At 36.2% G+C, this 11,269-nt stretch overlaps 1 long non-coding RNA gene across 2 annotated transcripts; it reads left to right on the forward strand.

Moving 5' to 3' along the window:
* Window positions 1–3,647: 3,647 nt before the first annotated feature.
* On the forward strand, window positions 3,648–11,032 carry LOC122024198. 2 transcript variants are annotated; one of them, XR_006123367.1, is made up of 10 exons: window positions 3,648–4,019; window positions 4,512–4,589; window positions 4,681–4,779; window positions 5,415–5,746; window positions 5,895–6,104; window positions 6,199–6,295; window positions 7,028–7,172; window positions 7,560–7,609; window positions 8,402–8,469; window positions 8,624–11,032. It is a non-coding gene; the product is annotated as an uncharacterized LOC122024198 (long non-coding RNA). The 2 variants fall into 2 exon arrangements; XR_006123366.1 differs by having other exon boundaries at window positions 3,650–4,019; window positions 5,900–6,104.
* The last annotated feature ends 237 nt before the right edge of the window (window positions 11,033–11,269 follow it).

Consider the following 11,269-nt stretch of genomic DNA (forward strand, 5'->3'; position numbering starts at 1 on the left):
ATATTGACCAATATACCACGAATATGCTGTATTTCTTGTATTTCCAAGAAAAGACTAAAGGGAGACTGTTTGATCATTGATATGTGTCGATGATGTAAAATAACACATCCATGATGCCTTCCTTTCTTTGTGGATGTTTCAAAAAAAATTGTTAAAGTGACCTAACACGCTGTTCCAATGTAGTTTCTGTCCCAATTGGTTCGGCCTTTGCAAATCCGATGGTTTTGAAGGTGATACCTCTACGGATAATTTAATAGCAGAGGATGAACCACCCAGCCCACTTGCTTCCGCCATTATGAAAGAAGAGTATTGACAGAAACCCTAAACTTCACAGCAGAGGATGAACCAACCAGCCCACTTGCTTCCGCCGGAAACGCTTGATGTCGCCTGACGGACACACGAAGACACTTAAGTAGTCTTTCGGTGGGGACGATCTCGCAACTAAAATTGTACGAAAGATTTTCGCTATCGGAGAGTTAAGAAAAGCGTGCGGGTTGCACGGGTTGGGAGAGGGAGAGAGAATATATTGACGCCATCAGCATCCGAACCATCAATGATATTTTTAAATTTAAACAATTCAAATGTGCTTCGGAAACATTGGAAAATGGGATGGGAAAATATGATGTTGGCGGGAGGGGTATAAGAGGAATTTCACATTTTATAATATGCCTTTTCATAATAATAAAAGTATAATACCTCTTTTGGTAAATAACACACTCTATCTACGCCTTTTGATAAAATGCCGCTATGTTCTATAATACTTTTTTCTTAGTTTTTTCTATTCATGTTGCTAGCTAGTTGATAAGAAAGGATAGTTCATGGCATAATTCTCCCTCTGTTATCTTCGGATGTTTCTTCGGTTCATATTGTTTGGTTCTGAATGCTCTTTAGCAGTGATATTGAGCATCTATCATTAGGTTATACAATGGCATTTGCAACTGGTAGAATGGCGATGTATCCTTTTTTTTTTTTTTTTTTTTTAATTATCGATATGTTTATTGTTCTAAACTGATAGCAGACAATGTGAATCTTGTGCTTTTAAAATTGAGTAGTAAATATTTAACAACTGATTTGTGACTTTAGATGGTTAAATGCACAAGTTCAAGTCTTGTTATCACTGTGTGTTCATTGGCGAATATATGGATGATAGAAATTTGATCAACTTCTCTATTTAGATCTGTGAGGTTAAGCTTAGGCTCACTGCTCACCAGCACTGTGGTGTCGTCACCTTTACCTCCTCTCCAGCCTCGCTCATTCTGCTGTTGGCCGGCCAGTGGCTTCTCATCCCCTCTCCAACTCCATCATTCCCTGCCTCCGAACCCGAATGCCTCCTGCCAATCCTTCAACGGTGACTTTAGTTCCAAATGTGATCTTTGGGTCGTCGTACGGTGGACTAGCGATGGGATCATTTTTGCCAATGGTGAGCCTACTGAAACTGAATGATCTAAAGGACAATAAGGGAGCAAGGAAGAAAAAAAGCAAAAAGGTAGTGAGATTGGGTCTGGGAAAGGGAAAACGACAGGGAGAGGCCATAAGGGGCAGAAGGATCGTGGGACAGTGAATTTTGGATTTGAGGGTGGCCAGACACCGCTCTGCCGACTTCTTCCCAGGCGGGGTTTCAAGAACTGCTTCAGCCTCACATTCTAGGTGATCATTCTCTTAGATAGTTTCATATCTATTTTGCATTGCATAAGTTTGTTTTTTTTTTTTGTTGTTTAACAAGATAGTGAAGAAACAATAATATGGCAAGATGGTTGAATTAGGTTGTGCAGCTGGATAATAATTCTTTGTTTTATACTTGGGAAGCAATGAAGGGTTGCAATGTATATTTATATGCTACATGGCGACTTAAATATACTAGATATTACAAAGTTGGCACCTTTGAGAACTCGTGGTTTTATGAACTTGAACGCTAGTTGTGTGCACATACAGATAAAGAGGATCAAAATAAGAATATTCATTGTTACATCAAAACTTTTTCTTAACTAGTCAACCATGAGTATGCACAGCTGCCATGTAAATTGTTCTAGTTTTGTAATCTCACCTGAATACTATTGTGCCTGCCTTTCATTAATTAGGAGCATAACTTTTCATGCTTTGTAGATAAGTGGTTGGTGAGTGAAGTTAACATTTTACCTTATACGAACGCTTAGATATCTAAGGGGGTGTTTGGTTGATGAATTTGGGAATGAGGGAATGAAATGTTAGTAAAAGATAGTGTTTGGATTATGAGTTTGGAAATGATAATTTGGGAACTAGGTGAGTTTCATTTCCATTTTTTTTCCCATTCCACTTTACTATCACACTCATATCCATAGTCATTTTCATCATTTAACCAAGCGTCACCTAAGTTTACACTTCAGGAGTTTTTTTGATTGGTAGATGTAAATAGTCACGAATGATTAAATGTCAAATCTAGGCTTAGCTTTATGAACTGTTTAGCTTTTTTATTTCACAGTAAAATTTCGTAGAGGTTTACACAACACAAACTAATAATCAAGCTCCCACACTGAATGCATACAAATATGGATGCTTCTCTCTGTGAAGCTCAATGATTGGTGGGCAACATTTCATAAACATAATCTACTTAAAGAGTAGCTAATTTGATGTCCTGTGTAAGTGTCTTAAGTTCTTAATTGTGATTTTTTAAAATTGTTTCCTTCTGCATCTTAGTTCTTCATTTAAAGAATTGCTGTCTGTTATTGTTGTTATTTATTCTTGTTATCAACTTTTTAATAGCTTTTTTTGTTTTTTGATACCAAAATGGATTTCTGTAAACTGAATACTCCTTTTGAATATGCAATTTGTGCACTTTATATTAGGCTGTCTGCTTCCAGCAGCAATGTACACGATCTTGCACTATTCCAGCTCGATGGATTTCTTATCCAATTTTATCACGATTAGCAGTTTTTCCTTTTGTTATTATAGTTACTAATAAAACATGAAGAACCTGTTGCAATCTTTTTGTACTCGTTATCTCATTTGATTGGGAGAAATATTACCTAGTTTTAATTAGCTTGTTTGCTTTTCTTACTATAAAAGCCTGTAGGGCTGGAAAGATCGAAACATATAAGTACAGGATGATTGACACTTCACAACTTGTTACTTAATCAACTACTTGCAATAAAAAAAACCATTATTTTGAATATGTAGTTATTCTCAACTTGATTGATGGGTCATATCGATATCACTTTATGTTTCCCTTATCGATCATCAATGATTCATATCGGGGATTATAATAAGTCCATTTTAAATTTGAATAATGATCCTGATTCTATGATTTTGTGTATGTTCTTGTTCAAACCTTTAATCACTCTAAATTGTCAAGGAACATCTTACACGGCTTGAATATAAACCTTTGGTAATATCATAGCCACATCTTGATTGTTTGAAAAAAAATCCTGAAAACTCTTAAGAGGCTTTTGTAGGGATCTTCATTGCAGTCAGAGCACAACGGCTCAATTAGTTTGCAATTCAGCCCCCTTTATTCTTATATCTCAACATATTCTTAGGATTTAGAGCAGGGTTTGTCACTGGGGTACATCAACGTGACTCGGGAGTTAGGGGGTCCACCAGGGGTCAGTGGGGCCCACTGTGGTTGTCGGTGAGTCACGTTGGGGGGCAGTGCTGACGATCGAATCGCCACTCCTCTCGCGTTTTCTCTCTTGCTCCTGTTCGCATTCCTATTCATTCACTTCTTCCTCAGCTCTCGCGGTCTCTCCTTTCGTTGATGTTGTCCCATCCCTCGCATAGCTCTCCTCCCCGCTCTCATGGCCCTCGATTACACCCGTTGTTGCTCCGGATTGCGAGCTCAAGTGTAGGGTTTGGGTTTTCAATGTCCGCTTCCTCCATGTTTTTTTTGTCCACATCTTTGCCTTCTTCGGCGCCTGTAGCGGCGCCAGCGACCAAGATTTGCTTCAACACTCAGTGGAAGGAGTTTACAGAGGATCATATAACGCCTTGTAGGAGGGGCTAGTGCCTCGGCTCAGGAGCGATAGCCGAGCTCTGCACCACTGCTCGTACGTCTTCTCTAACTCACCCACCCTAGCACTTCATCTTGCGGTCCATTTATTCAAAATTTGTTTTTTTCCTGTTTATATTGTTCAAAAGAATGGGTTGGGTTATTCGAGATTCTAGTGTTCTGGGGCTAGATTTGATTTCCTGTGAGCCTCCGCGGCGCTGGTTGTTCTTTCTTTCAACTTTTTGTTCCTTTTGAATGTTATATCAGTTCATTTATTGTCTTATGATGACGTACATGCTAAATTGGAGTTATAATTTTGCGACCATGCGAAATTGTCACAGGAAAGAGTCACTTGTTTGAGTTTATTTTTCTTAAACAGTTTTTGTGTTTAATAAATTGTGAGTCAGGTTTAAACGGATGATATTTTCTGCTTCAGATACGCGATAAGGGAATAAATTTTGATCTTTTTTATTGTTCAAATTTTCTCTCCCATCAACTGTGTCATTGGTATATAGAAATCTCCATCTTTTTTTCCTTTTTGCCACTGTAGATCTGCGTTTGAGCAAGGAATCTTCTGCGAGATGTTTCATTCCAATGATTCTGGTTGGAGGAACTGTGAGACAGCAAGGTTGGAGATATCTGTTTTTAACTACTTGTGGGATGGACTGAAGTCTGCAGTTATTTGTGCCGTATACTTTATTATATTTTCCTATTTGCAGAGAGTGCATTGTTGGTGTATCACATCAGCTCAGTCTTATGGTTTTCTTGACACGGGGGGAATTGAGTGCATTCCATGCCCTAGGAAAGCTCTAGCAACGGTGAGCTGCAAAAAGCCTGGTCCTATCACTTCCATGCAGTACTTAATTACTTATCTTTCCCTTCTATTGGCTTCAGTATAAAATTGTATGAGCAACAACACAAAATGTGATTCACTCAAACCTTTTGTCTTTATCTAGAAATCTTCTTGAATTCTTTGTTGGTCCAAGATTTTTGTCAATTATATGATATGAGAGCATGAAATCAAAATGAGAGATAATGCAATTAACTGGAAACATGCTAACTGGTATAGTTGCCGCTGACTGTTTTCTTTTCAAAACTGAATGTACTCAGGATGATTTTGTTAATTTAGGTAATTTGTATCTTGCTTCTCAAACATCTATACTTGGAGAATTGGTACAATTGACTATGGAAATAGGGGTCTCAGAATAGCCTTGCATGACTCTATTGTTGTGTCTCCATGTTGGGAGATCATTTGGTTGCTGTACAACTATTGTATTCTACTGAATCTCTTTTAATCTGTCAACACAGTTATTTATTTATTTTATTCATGCGCCTCTTAAACTCATTTCATGCCATGAGACTACAAATATAGATATCCAAGTATTATTTTTTCAGATACGTTGGACTTTTGCTTCTTGGCTTCTTGATTTCTTTCTGATGCATATGTTTCTAGGCACCAAATCAAATATCATCTTCTCTGATGTTTGTGCAACAACATGTGCCTGAAAGGAGAGATTCACTTGCTAAATCCTGGAGATCAATGGCTAATCCATTGTCTGGACAGTGGCGTCAAGTTTCGCATATGTGGAATATGACAATGCAGTCTGATTTGCAACAAAGATTATCACATGAATTTGATAGACCTAGTAGATTGAGAAATTGGCACCTGGAGGTCTCCATTCTATTGCAACACACGAAAAGAAATTTCAGCCAGAGAGAAAATTTTCTTCCGACCTTGACAAATTTCTTACTGGAGAAAATCATCCTATGTCTACAAGGAAATCAGTAAGTGCAGACCCCTGCTCTACCAGTTCCATAGTAAACTTTGATGCAAAACTAAATTCATCTATCAAATAGCAACAATTACTTATTGCAAAAGAAAACTCGTCTATACTTATTGGCCTCTCATCTTCCTTTCCATCATCAAATGGAGTAAAGGATCCGATGAAGCTTTCGCTACTCCATTATCAAAGCAGTTTTACCCACAGTGTGTGAATGAAACTGAACTGCAATCTCAAATGCGCAATGGAGAACTCGAGTTGATGTTTATCCACAGACACAATTGCTTCCACGATAGTGGCCTAGGATAACAAATCAAGAGCTACAACAAATATCTGGCGAGTCTCCTATTTTATGTGTTTTGGTTAGTACTTATCACTCTTACCTTGATGTACTTATTTATGATGCTCTTCCCTATCCCTTCAGTGTTACTGAAGTCTTTATTTAACTGTTAAAAGTCTACAATCCTCCATCACTCCCTTGTTTGAAAAGATGTTAAGTGCTAGTGATGCTGGGCAGATTGGACGACTTGTGCTTCCAAAGAAATGTCCAGAGGTAACTTCATCTTTTTAGTATTCAATACTAGAAACTTTGGCCACAGTGTCCTCCCTTAAGTTCATGAAACTATGAGTCTCTTTGTTATAATTCTAAAATTTGATGTTGCTACAAAATGGCTGATTCTCCAGCAAAGTTTGATGATGGCCAACTACAATAGAGCAATACGTTTCAGGCCAAGGGAATTAGATCTCCTTAAGAGTCTACTTTTTCCTACTTCATTATTGTTTTAGGACTGGCCATTTGAATACCTGAATTATTTATACAACATATTATTTGTTTCACACTATACTTCACAGCTTTTAAAAATAGTGGCTTTATGAACTTTTGAATGACATTAAACTCATTGTTGGTTTCACTTTGCATGAAATACATTACATAGCTACTGGATGGGGATCTAATTTTGTTAGCTATATACATAACAAAAATAACAATTTATTTTACTGACATGGATACTATTGTGCCGTTGAACTCTATGAAAGGTTATATTGCTAATAATATCCAATCCTTTTTAATTTTGTTAAATAGAGTTCTCTTTTGTGTCCCTCCACCCTTCAAACCATCTTAATCCATTTCATCTCATTTTATCAAATTAGCTTTAAACATGTGGACAAATGTTAGTTTTTGTTTGACCCACCTGAAGCTTTTATTTAGAGAATTACTTTAGTTTCTTTGATGGTCTTCTTGTTGGCTATTTTTTCATCATAGTCATACTTCGCTGCAATTTCTCAGCCTGAAGAACTTCCTGTAAAAGTTCAGAATGCAAGTGGAAAAGATTGAATATTCCAATTTCAATTTTGGCCCAACAACAGTAGGATGTATGTTTTGGAGGGTGTTACACCTTGTATTCAGGCAATGCAACTGCAAGCAGACACAGGTATTATTCTAATTGATTTAGATGATGATCTCTTGCACAAAGATATTGCTATTGATTGCTTCTTTGGTTTCTCCAGATAATCCTTATTAGTCCTTGAGATCAATGGATGCATTATTTACTATTTCTTTATGTTGGTTATATTTGATCTTAACTCCTCTATATATCATTATTTCCTGGTTTAGTTTATCATCCTCTTGCATCCACTAGTCATCATGACATCAAATATCAAAGTTCCCATGTATGTTGTCATAGGGAAGATGTTTCTCGTAGTGGTTTCAGTTTTTAATTTTAATTTATTGTTTCACACTAGGTGTAGTAATGTTGTGAAGGTAACATATGTCAAGTTTTACATATTTTCACACTAATTATTTCTCTTTAACATTAAAGGAAGCACCAGTACTAGGGAAGAGGACATACATTACCTCAGATCAAGCGTGGTATTCTTTCTGACCTATCTTCCTAATTTGTCATGTTCTTACTTGTAATTTTTTTGAAACTCATTTGGTAAGGTTTTTATCCCCAGTCTGATTGTAAATTAAAAGAAAAGATCCAAGTAAAAAATTGTTAGCATTATATATGTGATTAAAGATCACAAGGATGGATTGCTCAACTTTTGGAATATAGCTGTATTCCTCTCTGAAACCAACCGAAAGGCTGTAGATGCTCTGGGATTGAGCTTACAAGCTCAGCCGTACATAAATTGTCTCTGGCTGGATTTTTACTTGCATGTTTTTTTTTTTCCATCTAGCATAATAAATTATACCATTTGTTTTTAGGGGTGAGCATCCGGTTAATTCGGTCCATAAATTAACCGAATTAACCGAAAACCGATTTATGTTGACTAACCGAATCAAATCAAAATTTTACTAAAACTGAATTAATCAAATTAGTTATTTCAATTAACACCGAATTAATTAAATTTGTTTAAAATAACAATAAAAAGAATTTATATAAAATTAATATCAAATTAATCGAATAAACCGAATTAACCGAATGCTCACCCTGGTTTATTTTATTATTGTCAGAAAGTTGTTTTCTTATGTTCACTCTTAAACATAAAATTATAGTTTCTAAACTTGCCATCAGAAAAAGAAGTTTGTAATTCTTTCCAACTAAACTCCCATTTGTTACAATGCATACATACGATTCACCGAAAGTGTGATATGCTTGTCAACAATTTATTCAATCCTAATCAACTGTTTGTAACTGTTTCTTTCAAATATGCTCAGAACATCTTGTTTTTCTACTCAAGAGTTGAGTTTGGAGCAGATAGCAAACATGGTCTCTTGTAAATCAGGTGTGTATTTTTTTCCCTCTCCGAGTTAAATAATAAGTGTTTTGTGATATGACAGTTGCAACTGTCAAAGATTGTAGCATCTATTCCTAGGGTTGGCTATATGGAGCATCCATACATTACAATTATTGATTCCACGTGTTTCTGTGAACAACAGGTGTTTCTAAGAAGTGCAAGGCTGAAAGCAAAAGGAGGCAACGTCAAAGTGTCAGATGAACTTGATACACTCCCGAACATTGCTATTCTTGTTTACAATGACAACTGCCAATCTTCCCAACCACAGACAAGGCATCCCCATCACAAGCCTAACAAATCTTCCGGTGATGGATTTAAAAAAGATTTATGAACTTTGCTGATGATGCGCTTCCACAGTCAAATAATACCCAATTTGTTATTTAAATACACGAGTGAATCCTCCGCTCTTAGGTAAGTCCTTTCCCACCTCTTTTCGTTCATCTGTTTTTGTATTTTTCATTTCAGTCGATACATGGCGGCTTTCTTGATCCTTCAAGTCATAGGCGGCGATCTGTAAGCTCTTTCTTTGATCATTTAGTATGGCGGTGATCGGTAAGTTTGTTTACTTTATTTCTTTGTTTGTTTCTTTGATCATTTGACATTCTGTGATATTTCGAGCCATGAGACAGCTATGCTCTTCATTGGTTCTTTCTTTGATATGTTTTTTGTTATGCATCGAGCCATGAGGCAGAGCTCTTCTTTCTTTCTTTATTTGATCATTTCATTTTCATCAATATACTTCGAGCCATGAGTCACGATGTTTTAATTTTCAGATCTTTCTTTGGATTTATTATTTACGTCTCCAGAGTTTTAAACATATTTCGAGTTTGTTAGTTCTTTCTAGTTATTTGGAAACACTCGTTGGGTCAGAACTTTCATATATGTTTTGCCTACCTCATAATTCGATTGAATCCCTAAGTAATCCCTTTCCCCCTCATCTTGCTCACTTGCTTCTGCATTTTTTGTTTCAGACGACACATGGTGTTTTGAATTTCAGATCCTTTCCCTGTATTTCTTATTTACGTCTCCAGTAGTATATACTTTGAGTTTCTTGGTTCTTTTCAGCTGTATCGAAACATTCGCTGGGCCAGAATTTTTAGATGTGTTTCACCTGACAATAAGATAATTGGAATTGATTTAGGAATTACAAACTCTTGTATTTCTATTATGGAATTAAAATTTAGTCTCTTTGTTACCAGTATTTTCAGTTCATCCAAAAATTAAATTATTTGACATGCCATGCCGAATGCTAAAATTATAGAAAATTCAGAAGGAGCACGTACTATCCCTTCATTTGTAGCTTTTAGTCAAAATAGTGAAGTGCTTGTTGGAACCTCAGCACATCATTTGATACTTACGAATCGGAAGAATAATATTCGTGAGTGTCATATGTTGTCCTGGGTTCCAACAAGCACTTCACTATTTTGACTAAAAGTTACAAATGAAGGGGTAGTACGTGCTCTTTTTGAATTTTCTATAATTTTAGGATTCTGCACAACATGTCAAATAATTTAATTTTCGGATGAACTGAAAATACTGATAACAAAGATACTAACCTTTCCTTTCCATAATAGAAATACAAGAGTTTGTAGTTTCTAAATAAATTTCAATTATCTCATTACCAGGCGAAACACATCTAAAAGTTCTGGCCTAGCGGGTGTTTCAAACATCTGGAAAGAACCAAGAAACTCAAAGTATATATTACTGGAGACGTAAATAAGAAATACAGGAAAAGGATCTGAAATCCAAAACACCATGTATCGTCTGAAACGAAGAATACAGAAGTAGGTGAGCAAGATGAGGGGGAAAGAGCATACTTAAGGATTCAATCGAGTAGGTAGGCAAAACATATATGAAAGTTCTGGCCCAACGGATGTTAACAGACAACTGAAAAGAACTAAAAAACTCAAAATATGTTTAAGACTTTGGAGACGTAAATAATAAATTAGAAGAAAGATCTGAAAATTAAAACATCGTGGCTCATGGCTCGAAGCATATGGATGAAAATGAAATGATAAAAAAAAGACAAAAAGAGAGCTCTGACTCATGGCTGGATGCATAACAAAAACCAGATCAAAGAAAGAAACAATGAAGTGCATAGCTGCCTCATGGCTCGAAGGATCACAGAATGTCAAATGATCAAAGAAACAAATAAAGAAATAAAGTAAGCAAACTTATAAATCACCGCCATGCTAAATGATCAAAGAAAGAGTTTATAGATCGCTGCCTAAGACTTGAAGGATCACGGAAGCCGCCATGTATCGACTGAAATAAAGAATGCAGAAGCAGGCGAACGAGAAGAGGAGGAAAGGACTTACCTAGGAGTGGAGGGTTCACTCGTGGGTTTAAATAACAAGTTGGGTGTTGTTTGGTTGTGGAGGCGCGTTATCAGCAAAGTTCGTAAATCTTTTTTAGAATCCATCACTAGAAGACTTGGCCCAATTAATGAAGGCTCAATACAGACAATGCATGTGCAGTTAGGATGTGCTTCTTAATTTTCTATAATTTTATCATTTTGCACAGGATGTTAAATAATTTAATTTCGGATGAACTGAAAATAGTGGTAACAAAGGGACTAACCTTTCCTTCCATAACAGAAATACAAGAATTTGTGATTTCTAAATCAATTTCATTTATCTCATTACCGGAAAGAATCAAGAAATTCAAAGTATGTTTAAGACTACTATTGAAGACATAAATAACAAATACAGGAGAAGAATCTGAAATCCAAAACATCATGGTTTATGGCTCGAAGTATATGGATGAAAATGAAATAATCAAAGAAAAA

The sequence above is a fragment of the Zingiber officinale genome, chromosome 9B, assembly GCF_018446385.1.
Source record: "Zingiber officinale cultivar Zhangliang chromosome 9B, Zo_v1.1, whole genome shotgun sequence".
Classification (NCBI taxonomy): Eukaryota; Viridiplantae; Streptophyta; class Magnoliopsida; order Zingiberales; family Zingiberaceae; genus Zingiber; species Zingiber officinale.